Source organism: Abramis brama (assembly GCF_963993115.1).
Source record: "Abramis brama genome assembly, chromosome: 6".
Lineage (NCBI taxonomy): Eukaryota > Metazoa > Chordata > Actinopteri > Cypriniformes > Leuciscidae > Abramis > Abramis brama.
The window spans coordinates 45,974,193-45,986,361 of NC_139968.1; positions in this window are offsets into that span (position 1 = coordinate 45,974,193).

A 12,169-nucleotide genomic window follows, 5' to 3' on the forward strand; every position below is an offset into this window, starting at 1 on the left:
ATAATGATCCAGTCATAAGCCCCTTTCACACAGAGATTCCGGAAAATACACGGATAAAGTGACCCGAGATTTGACCTGGGTTCGTTATATTTTGGTTCATTCACACTGCCAGTGATTTTCCGGAATCAGAGAGTACGCACTTTAAGAGAATGGACTACTGGTAATAATTTAATACTCATTCATGAAAAAAATAACATAATTAAAGCGCATATCCCGGGTCGTGTTTGCGTTCACACACAAGGCGTTCTGGCAATTTCCCAGCAATTTGCCGGGATCATTGCGCTGTGTGAAAGGGGCTATAGACTCTTAAGTATTTGCCAATGTAAATCCAAACAGCAACTTTTTTTGGCTGGGCAGATTAGTATAGTATAGACATGAATCTACAGTTAGCAGTGGTGGGCCATCAGGGCCAGCGTTGCCTTCTCTGCTGGCCTAAACACTATCAGAATCACTGACATGCGCTTTAATTATGTTATTTTTTTCATGAATGAGTATTAAATTATTACCAGTAGTTTATTCTCTTAATTTCATAGCTTTTCTCTTGTTTCAGCCATCATGTGTTGCCAGGGTCAAAGCCAAAATCTGCCTTGAGGCCTTCAGAATCAATAGTGCGAGATCCAAGATGTGCCTGTAAAATAAATGGCAATGAAACTGTTGCTTTAACCAATCAGATAATCAGATTTAATCAGCCAATCAGATTTCGATTTGACTATAACGGGGCCATCTAGCAGGCGTACAATAAGGTCAGCATTTTCACGTCCTTTGATTGGATGGTCAGAGCGCTATTACTGGTAGTCTGAGCTAGTTAACCACATCTGATGCAAACCGCATAAACTAAAACATATTCCTGTAGATTTAATCGTTTTTCTATCCACAAATTAATATTTAACCCCCAGCAGTTTCAAACCTCCCGGTGAATAAATTCATTTATTCAGGCTTATTCAGGTTATCAAACTTAACGCAGAGTCACGAAACACTATTCAATCTGTCCCGGAGAAAAACAGAACTGACTGTAATGTATGTATGACTGATTCTGAAGGCAAAAGACCCGCTCATTGATATCCTTCAAAAAAATCTGTGTGAGAGAAGGGGTCAGCTGTATACATCATCATGTTTTACGGTGACTGTCTTAAACTGCAATTTCACAACATTTATAAAGAGTCTGTGTGATGCAATGCCCTGTTATACTGTGTTTTTGTATAATATTGATGGTTTCTATAGCCTTGGAGTCATTATGATGGTATTAAGATTGGTTTACCTCATATCTCTCAGATAGAAGTTTTGATGTCTATATTGGTGATTCCCACTCTGCATCATCACCCCTGTTTTGTGGTGTCCCACAGGGTTCAGTGTTGGGTCCAATATTGTTTATTTTATACTTGTTGCCTTTGGGTCAGATTATTCGTGATTTTAACATTTCTTTTCACTTGTACGCAGATGACATTCAGCTTCATTTTACATTCTGGCAAAATGCACAGAATAAACAGCTGGATGGCTGAAAGTTTTTTGCAGCTGAACCCAGATAAGACGGAGGTTTTAATTGTAGCGCCAGACAGCGCTATCCCTCTGATCATGCAGAACCTTGGACCTTTGTCATCTGCGGTTCGGCCTAGTTTAAGGAACCTTGGGGTGACATTTGATAATTCTCTATCTTTCGAGAATCACGTCAAATCACTGACCAAATCATGTTTTTTCGACTTACGTAATATTAGTAAATTGAGGTCTGTGGTCTCTCACTCAGAACTGGAGATGCTCATTCATGCTTTCATTTCATCTCGTATTGATTACTGTAACTCACTTTTCTTCTCACTTAACAAATCTGTTCTTCATCGACTGCAATCTATTCAAAATTCTGCTGCTAGGTTACTCACTAGATCAAATAGGCATACCCATATCACCCCGATACTCTGTTCTCTTCACTGGCTTCCTGTAATTTACAGGATACAGTTCAAAATTTTAACCATAACCTATAGGGCTTTACATGGTCAGGCCCCTGCTTATCTTGCTGACATAATTCATCTTCATACCCCTCTCCGGTCTCTCAGGTCAAATAACCAAAATCTGCTATCTATGCCACGCACTCGTTTAAAGACAGGTGGGGATAGAGCCTTTGCCGCTATGGCACCCAGACTATGGAATGCTTTGCCAACCAGTATTAGGTTTGCTGAGAATGTGGACAGTTTTAGGGGACAAGTGAAGACTCATTTGTTCAGGTTAGCTTTTGGGTAATCTTTGTTCTTTTATATATTGAAATTGTATCTGTTTTGTATCTGTATTGTTTTTTATTATGTTTTATTGTCTATTGTAAAGCGCTTTGTGACCTAGTCTGTGAAAGGCGCTGTATAAATAAATTTTACTTACTTACTTACTTACTTAAGAGGTGGATTAATTCAGGTAAGACACCACTGAAGGCCTAGATTTCTTAACAGTCCAATAAACAGTTAGTTAAAATTAAGTCACTTTCATTTTAGACGCAATGACTGTTTTTGTTCTGTTTCAGCAGCGAAAATAGTTCCAAACAAAGATCACAGCAGAACCATCTCACAGGAACACTCAGCCATGTTTCATTAATAAATGATTCAGCATTTTGAATGAATCGGTTGAGTCAAAGATTCAATGACAGGGTATCGGCACAATTTTTAAAGTCAAATTTAAGGCTTTTTAAGACCTTTTTAAGACCTGAAGAAATCGAAATGAATACCGTACATTAGGGGTGCGCAATATTGACAAAAATATGTCTCGATATTTTCAAAGTTTTGTTGATAATAATTAGATGATATTTTACTGATTGTGTTTTTGTACTGGTACCCCGGCTGGTTTAGGCCTGTTGTTGACAGCAGACTCACGAAGATATTCATATTTTTTATAATCTATGCAGTGGTCAGTTCACAGTAGTGACCGAAATTAACATTTTTATTAAGGGGTAATATTTGCCACCTTAAATTGATTTCCAGGGGCATTTTCACCTATATATGGACATTGTTTCTAAACGTATTTAGAGCTATGCATCACCTTTTATGTCAAATTCTAACATTCAAATTAAATTATATTAGAATAACACAGTACCAATGTCAAAATAAATCAGTAAATTAAAATCCATCCTTGCAGTGCAGAGTTGACACAGAAGCGGCATCAAAACTGGCATTAGCCAACTATATTTACACTTCAATTACAATTAGCCTTTCGCCGAGCCCCGCTTCCCTTAGTTACTGTTGCTACGTCCGAAAAACAAATGGTCAAACACGACCAGCGCGACAGATTGCCATGACGGGAAGAGGTATACCCATGCGTGTCAGTGACCAGTGACCTCCCAGTGACCGGGAGGCGGGACCATTACTTTATCAGCCAATCAGATGCTTCACTTAACCATATTTGCATATTCATTATAAAAGTTTCACACTCTTAAAGCAAGAGTGAAAAGTGTAAACAAAAATAGCTAATGGATATCCCAATATACTTCCCCAGCTGATTGATTACATTAAAATTGCAAACATTTTTTGTATTATACGTTTTCGGAAATGTTATGTTTATTAAATATGTAAATGGAGCGTTATCTCACAAATTTGCATACATTTCTTGAACAAAATTCTTGTTTCGTTTTTCTTTTCTTTTTTGACATATTATAGTCAAATGTTTTTACAGAGGGGATATTGGATTTCTCTTTTTATCACTCCATAAATTTAAAAAATACTGTCAACAACCAGGAAAAAATACATTTCCATTTTTTTAGTAATAAAATGTTGAATAAAATCAGGTAAAGTTTATATGAACAAACCCCTCTGTAAAAACCTTCAGAATATGGATAGGAATAAAACTGTAAAGTTTAGTATATATGTAAGTGCTGCTGAAGAAAACAGCCTTTAAAGATATAGCCTACTGTAATTGAAATCTACAGACGCAAATAGATAAAAGTGCTACAAAAGATCAACTTTAAAAATGTATTTAGGATGTTTTCTTTCCACTAGCCTGAAAAAAAAAAAACTTTACTGAAAAGCCCAAAATCTCAAAATTGACAGATATGAAAAAACTGTTTTTGTCTGTCGTGTCTCGTCTTAAAGACACAGTTACATAACAACACAAACTTTAGAATTAAAGATAATTCTGAATTACACAAGAACACTAAACCTCTTTAATTCATTATTTTTATTTCAAATTGTTACTGAAAGTGTTTTGTCAGCATTGCGATTCTCTTTGTTCATGTTCATAAACATATTCATGTTTAAACACACTTAATGTAAATTATTCAATGCATTACTTCTATATAGATTTATACATTAAGTTGCTCAAGCAAGTGGCAAAACATGTAAACATGTACTTTTCTTATGTTAAAATAACAAACATTTTAAATTAAACTCAAAAACAGCCGACTCTCGTGCCTTTTCTTTCACATTTAAACCTTTAAACAAGAAATCCTGCGGTTCATTGAGAACTTGTTTTTCCACCTCCGCGAAGAGACGAGTGTCATCCATTACGTCGCCTTGATAAGGTTAGGTTTATTTTTCCTCGCTTTACCCCGGGCAAAAAGCCATGTGTTGACTGTGAAACTCAGTAGAGTTTAATTACATGGATTTATGGTGAAATTTCTACATTTTTATCTGGCATAAGTGTTTTTCTTTCAGTATTGATTTAAAAGGTGTTGGTGTTGAAATGGATTCAAGTTCAGGTAAGAATCAAATTACAGAGAAATATATGCAGCAACGTTTACTCAAAGATTTATGAAGTATTTATGAAATATTAGTCAAAAGAATGCATTTGTTTACTTTAAGTTTATTAAATGATATTTTTCTGCACTCTTACATTTACATTTAAAAGTGGCATTGAACCTTTGTAAAAGTCTCCATCTCACATTCATTTTTATACATATAAACCTTTTTAATACACATCAAATCTCTTATCTATAGGCTATTTTTACCCTTTTTACAGGGTTTTTTATTTTAATATCGTTTTTAAAGTTTCAAAGAGCTTAGTTTTTATTAATTAATTAATGATTTATTTATTTTTAGTTTTCATTTTGTGAACAAATTTATATTTAGTTTTTATATATTTAGTTTCAAACTCGGTTCACTAGACAAAATGCGTTATCAAACACAGACGACACTTGAATTAATTAAATATACATGTGCAGATAATAGCTACATAGTGTATTTATAATATAAATTCATTAATTGTCACATTTGAAAATGAATGACACATTGTGGTATTTAATATGAAAATAAATGTAATTGGTCATATTAGATGTGTCTTTTATCTTATTTAACTATAATCATGATTCCACTTATCTCTGTTGATTTGTGGTAGTTAGCCTGTTTATTATTATTATTATTATTTTAATGAAGGCTATAGATCATGGGTGTCAGACTCAGTTCCTGGAGAGCAGCAGCCCTGCAGAGTTTGGCACAGACTCTAATTAAACACACCTAAACCAGCTAATCAAGGTCTTCAGGATTACTTGAATACTTCATTTTCCGCGTTCCGCTCAGTTTTGTTCCGCGAGCCTGTCAAACTAAGGTTACTCTTTTGCCAGTGAGCGCGGAGAGACGCATTCTGCTTGTGGGCACTGTCTAGTGGACTTTGTTTTCAAGCGTTCAAGTCACTCACACATGCGCTGTTGTCCGCAGACCAGGGTGTTTCCCCGAGAACTAATGGTTCCCGCAAGAACATTTTCCTGGTTGTATTTTCACTGCTCTGAAGTGACGTAAGACATGCTTGTTGTTGTGACTTTTAATTTGAAGGCGCGGGGACCTTTATTTTGACGGCACTGAAAATGCCTGAGCATACAAACAGTTCTCGCATTCTCTGTGTTCATTAGTTTACGATCTGTCTTACAGTCCTGTCTAATATGTCATTAGATAGAACTGTTATACATACACTCACCTAAAGGATTATTAGGAACACCATACTAATACTGTGTTGACCCCCTTTGGCCTTCAGAACTGCCTTAATTCTACGTGGCATTGATTCAACAAGGTGCTGAAAGCAGTCTTTAGAAATGTTGGCCCATATTGATAGGATAGCATCTTGCAGTTGATGGAGATTTGTGGGATGCACATCCAGGGCACGAAGCTCCCGTTCCACCACATCCCAAAGATGCTCTATTGGCTTGAGATCTGGTGACTGTGGGGGCCATTTTAGTACAGTGAACTCACTGTCATGTTCAAGAAACCAATTTGAAATGATTGGAGCTTTGTGACATGGTGCATTATCCTGCTGGAAGTAGCCATCAGAGGAAGGGTACATGGTGGTCATAAAGGGATGGACATGGTCAGAAACAATGCTCAGGTAGGCCATGGCATTTAAACGATGCCCAATTGGCACTAAGGGGCCTAAAGTGTGCCAAGAAAACATCCCCCACACCATTACACCACCACCACCAGCCTGCACAGTGGTAACAAGGCATGATGGATCCATGTTCTCATTTTGTTTACGCCAAATTCTGACTCTACCATCTGAATGTCTCAACAGAAATCGAGACTCATCAGACCAGGCAACATTTTTCCAGTCTTCAACTGTCCAATTTTAGCGAGCTCATGCATATTGTAGCCTCTTTTTCCTAATTGTAGTGGAGATGAGTGGTACCCGGTGGGGTCTTCTGCTGTTGTAGCCCATCCGCCTCAAGGTTGTGCGTGTTGTGGCTTCAAAAATGCTTTGCTGCATACCTCGGTTGTAACGAGTGGTTATTTCAGTCAAAGTTGCTCTTCTATCAGCTTGTCACAGATTGTCTTGACCAGGACCACACCCCTAAATGCATTGAAGCAACTGCCATGTGATTGGTTGATTAGATAATTGCATTAATGAGAAATTGAACAGGTGTTCCTAATAATCCTTTCGGTGAATGTAGAAAGTAGGCAGTAATGAAAAGTTATTAGCGTATGTCGTGTGTTTGATGTCCAGTATTGCTGAGCAGAAATACATAATCATGTTTCTCTTGGTCTCCTCAAAGTCGAGTTGGATTTTCTCCTCAGTGTAAAGGTTAAGAGCTTCATCTATCACTGTTTTACATGTTCATAGAGTGAGTTTCTGGAGTAAATATATAGGCTTTAATCTGTGTGTAAAAATGGCGGGTGCTTGTGTTTCGCATGCGTTCAGCCAATCAGCGAACACTAACGTCACTGTAGTTCCTATAGCGCTGGTTTAGACCGACTCTGAAGTAGGAGTAAATTAGTTAATCCAAAAGGAGTTCCTGAACTAAAATAGTTCCTAGTTCCTGCGGTGCGAACACGCCAAATCCGGAAACTTCCACCAATAGTTCTAGGAACTATGAGAAGGTTATAAAAAGAAGGAAGCGAAAGCCCCTGATGTGTATCTTCAGCACTGTTCTGTACTCAGTTCTAATTAGTCTTTGCAAACATTGTGAAGTCACAGCTTTTAAACTGCAGCTCAAATGTTGTTGAAATTAATTTATAATGGCTAAACTATCTCTCTCTCTCTCTCTCTCTCTCTCTCTCTCTCTCTCTCTCTCTCTCTCTCTCTCTCTCTCTCTCTCTCTCTCTCTCTCTCCCTCTCTGTGTGTGTGTGAAATTTTTTCCATAGCAGCAGGTGGAAGTAGTCCAAACTTTTATCATCCTCCTGACAGTAAGTGAACTAAATCCCTGTCAGTGATATTAGGATGTCAACTTGAAAAATGTATGTGTTTCTTCTATGAAAATATGTGGGTAAATCTCTTAAATTATATAAAAGGTCTGTGAATAAAATGATCTTTGCACAATATTCAGTGTTGTATCAGTTAAAGTATCAGTTCACCCATTCATTCATTCACAAAATGAATACGATGTCATCGTTCACTCACTATCATGTGAGTCCACATCCACTATCACTATCACTTTAATTTATTTTGCGTAACACAAAACATCCAAACTGCTGCTTTTCAAATTGCAAAAATGGATGATGATAATGATTTGATGATTTTCCATGTTTCATCATCGGACTCGCGCTCGGATTGATATGGTAAAATCGACACCATTGTTACTGTCTTTACAGTGTGTACAATCGCTGAGGACTGTCAATCTCAACAATCTGGGTCATCTGGCCAATCAGAGCAGAGCAAGTCTTTTGACAATTTCTGAAAAATGTGGGGATGTGCAATGTATATTTTGAGAAAATGAAAGAGGTTTTTTTTTTTTTATCTTTGATGCATGTTTCCCTGTTGTAGGAAACTTCCAAAACAAAATTAAGAGCCTTTAAAATAGCATAAAGAGGAACACTTTAAAGGTCCCTTGACATGAAAATTTCACTTTATGAGTTTTTTTAACCTTAATATGAGTTTCCCTAGCCTTGCTATGGTCCACCAGTGGCTAGACGTTTTTATGGGTGTAAACCAAGCCCTGGGTATTTTTTGAGAAAATGAAAGCTCAGACGGGCGAATCTAGAAATCTTCCCTTTATGTTGTCTTAAGGGGAAAGGTCACCTCCCCTTTCTCTGCTTTGCCCGCAAAGCGAATTTGTCCGCCCATGAGAAAATGAGCTGCGCGAGCACGATATTGTTTTTTCCTCGAGAGACATCATGGCTTACAAACGAGCGAAGCCGTTACTCAGTGTTTGGATGTACAAATGAACACAAAAGTATTTTCTTAGTTTCTTGATCCGAGCATCTGAAGAACCAGTGGGTTGTGTGTAATTGTTCAATTTCAGACAGATAATCTTTCTCTCAAAATCGTTCAATACTGTTTATGCATCAGTAAATCAAGCCAGTGACTAAAATATAAACTTCACAACTTTTCTCTTAGTAGGATGAAAATAATCTTACTTAAACTGTGATTAATATATATACAGAAAGCGATCAAAGAACAATCCCTTTCCAATCGTCCAAGCTGTCAATCACACAGCGCGAGTTTATCTGGACACTTGCCAAAACTCATTATGAAATCAATGATGCTGTACTTACCTCATGTTTGTATTGGTGAAATCATTAGTGAGAGTGCAGAAACTGCGTTGCAATGATAAGATCTTCATTCGCGCGATCAACAGGCTGTCATCTGCTCAATGCTCTTCACTGCAACCTTTTATGTGATGGGAATAGATCTAAATACTTAAAAAACTTATCACGATTTGTTAATCCCGATAGCTGTAATAGTAAAAACGTATAATAGCTGTAATAGTAAAAGTATTCGAGAGAGTTCCACATGTAATGCTAGCTATTTCATATGCAAGCATGTCAGCCAAGCATGTCAGCAGTGGGCGTTTACACTGAAGTCTCACAGCAGCCAATCACAGCAGTGGGTGTTTACACTGAAGTCTCACAGCCAATCACAGCAGTGGGTGTTTACACTGAAGTCTCACAGCCAATCACAGCAGTGGGCGTTTACTCTGAAGTCTCACAGCCAATCACAGCAGTGGGCGTTTACACTGAAGTCTCACAGCCAATCACAGCAGTGGGTGTTTACACTGAAGTCTCACAGCCAATCACAGCAGTGGGTGTTTACTCTGAAGTCTCACAGCAGCCAATCACAGCAGTGGGTGTTTACACTGAAGTCTCACAACAGCCAATCACAGCAGTGGGCGTTTACTCTGAAGTCTCACAGCAGCCAATCACAGCATTGGGCGTTTACACTGAAGTTTCACATCAGACACACCCCTTCAAACAGAGTGTTCAAATCAGAGGCTAAAATCAGGCTGGGAAATATGCCTTTTATTTCTAAATTATTACATTTTTTTTAATCTTAAAAACATACTAACATTATAAGGGCACCCCAGGAAACATTATAAAATAATAAAATAATCCATGTCATGGTACCTTTAACATTATTACTTGTGTCGTGTGAAATCTGGTTGAAATATTAAGCCAGACTACTGACATATTTTCATAGGGCCAATTTGCTAATTCTGTCATCATTCTTGTAGAATTTTAACAAGATTCTTCAGTGATGATTGTGCAGTGCTTTTGTATTGCATTGTATGTGTGTGTGTGTGCGTGAGAGAGAGAGAGACAGGATCACACACACAGGATAGTAAAACCAGAAATCATTGTCTTTGTGGGGCCAGCTCATAAATCATACTAATTTATGTTTTTTGAAAATGTAAATATACAGAGGAAAAACATGAAGAATTTCTCAACTGTAACATATATGAGGATGTAGATTATGTAAGAGTGGATGAAGATCCGAGCAGATCTGGAGGTTCAGCCCGAGGAGACGACAGAGAGGAGGATGGACAACTCTATCAGAACACCAAATCAGGAGGTGATGGAGGAGGTTTGTCAAAGTCCTTTTCCTGGATAATACCTCTAAGAATTTGCTCATGAACTAATGTTTTGTCCTTTGATAGTTACAGTCATACAGTAGTGCTACTTATTTTTATGCCTCTACTGCACTGTAATTTATTATTTTTAGTAATCTGTTTTGTTTTAGTCGAAAAATGCTTCCAAAAATGTGTACATAAAAAACTGAATATTTTGTAATAGAGTATCAGACACTGACAGAAAGACACAGTATTCAGCTGAACACAGTCTTCAGACACAGTTTGAGTGATATTGACACTGTTGTTAGACTGTTCACCCAAAAGATGATCTTTCTGCTTTCATTAACATTTCATGTCATTCCAAACCTGGGTATGTTTTGTTTCTTCTGTGGAAAACAAACTGAGATGTTAAATTGAAAATCCAGATGGTACTTTCTATACAACAAAAGTGGAATGTAACTTTTACTGTCAAGGTCCAACTGCTCCCATTACTCCCTGACCAAGGACCTCCTGGGCACGGATGCACTAGCACACAGCTACGCAGATATGCGTTTCCCTCTGTGCAAAGTCAGGGAGTACTACTGGCCCAACCAGACTTGGTTCGAAGAGCACACGCTCATGGCATTGGCCCCTCCCTGGCAAATCTGGTACCCCTGGCCAGACATCTGGACACTCCACGTTTGGTCCCTGGATGGACGAGGAGGAATTCAGAGGCCTATGGCCAGCAGTGGCCATCACTCAGGCCAGAACCCCCTCTACAAGGCATCTGTATTACCCGAAGTGGTGCATTCTCACGTGGTGTTCTTCCCGAGGTGAAGACCCACAGAGATGTGGCATCAGGTCTGTGCTCTCCTTCCTACAGCAGAGCCTCGAGAGGCACCTGTCTGCCTCCCCTCTTTAAGATGTGTGGGGATGCAATAGCAGTGAAACACGAGACTGTGGAAGGGAGATCTGTGAGGAAGCATGACCTGATACTTGGTTGAATCCTTCGAAATCTCACCTCATCCTCTCTTGGGATCTTTGTCTGCTCTTGCAGGCCTTGCAGAGAGATCCGTTTGAGCCTGTACAATCAGTTGAGCTTGGTGCCCTCTCTATGAAGATGGCCTTCCTGATTGTGCTTACATCCCTTAAGAGGCTGGCGGACCTACAAGCCCTCTCAGTGAGTAAATCATGCCTGGATTTCGGGCTGGCCTACTCTCATGCTATCCTGAGACCCTGGCCTGGATATGTGCCCAAGGTTCCCTTACTCCCCTCAGGGACCATTCCTTGGAAGCATTCCTTCCTGATGAGGGAAACCCAGCCTTTTCCCTGTTGTGTCTGCATCTACCTGAACTGAACACAGGATTTCAGACAATCTGAACAGCTCTTTGTCTGCTTCAGAGGTTAGCAGAAGGGGAAGGCTGTCTTCAAACAGAGAATGTCCCACTGGATTGTGGACGGCATTCTCCAGGCGTATCAGGCCCAAAACGTACATTGCTATCAAGTGCTTCAACAGCAGATATATGTAGAGCTGCGGGCTCAGCTACACCCAACACCTTTGTGAAGTTTTGTAATCTCTGAATGGAACCAGTTTTCCAGATTTCCAGAACCAGTTTTCGGTGACATCAGGTAAGTCTCGGACGAACTGTTTGGGTGTAGTTCTTGCACTCGCACCTTTCCCTTCTCCGAGGTGATAACGTGCGCTCTATCGTTCTAGTTTAGTTTTCCCTGAAATAGTGAACCCTAGGCCACCCTTCTCCATCATTTAGCACTATTGGGGTAATCAAGTTCTCCGGAGAAACTCACCATCAGGCCCATCACTCGTGGTCTGCTCCTTTTCAGGATCCGTCACCGGTCACTATGGCAGGTAGTCTCCCCCTTGGCGGAGACCCTTTCCCTGTGTAAGGCAAGTCCATAGGATATACTTTCCACATGTATACCTCCCCTTTGTAGGATGTGGTCTCCTTAGTGTTCCTATCTCTCTGAGAAAGAGAATGCTTCCCAACTTTAACAACCTG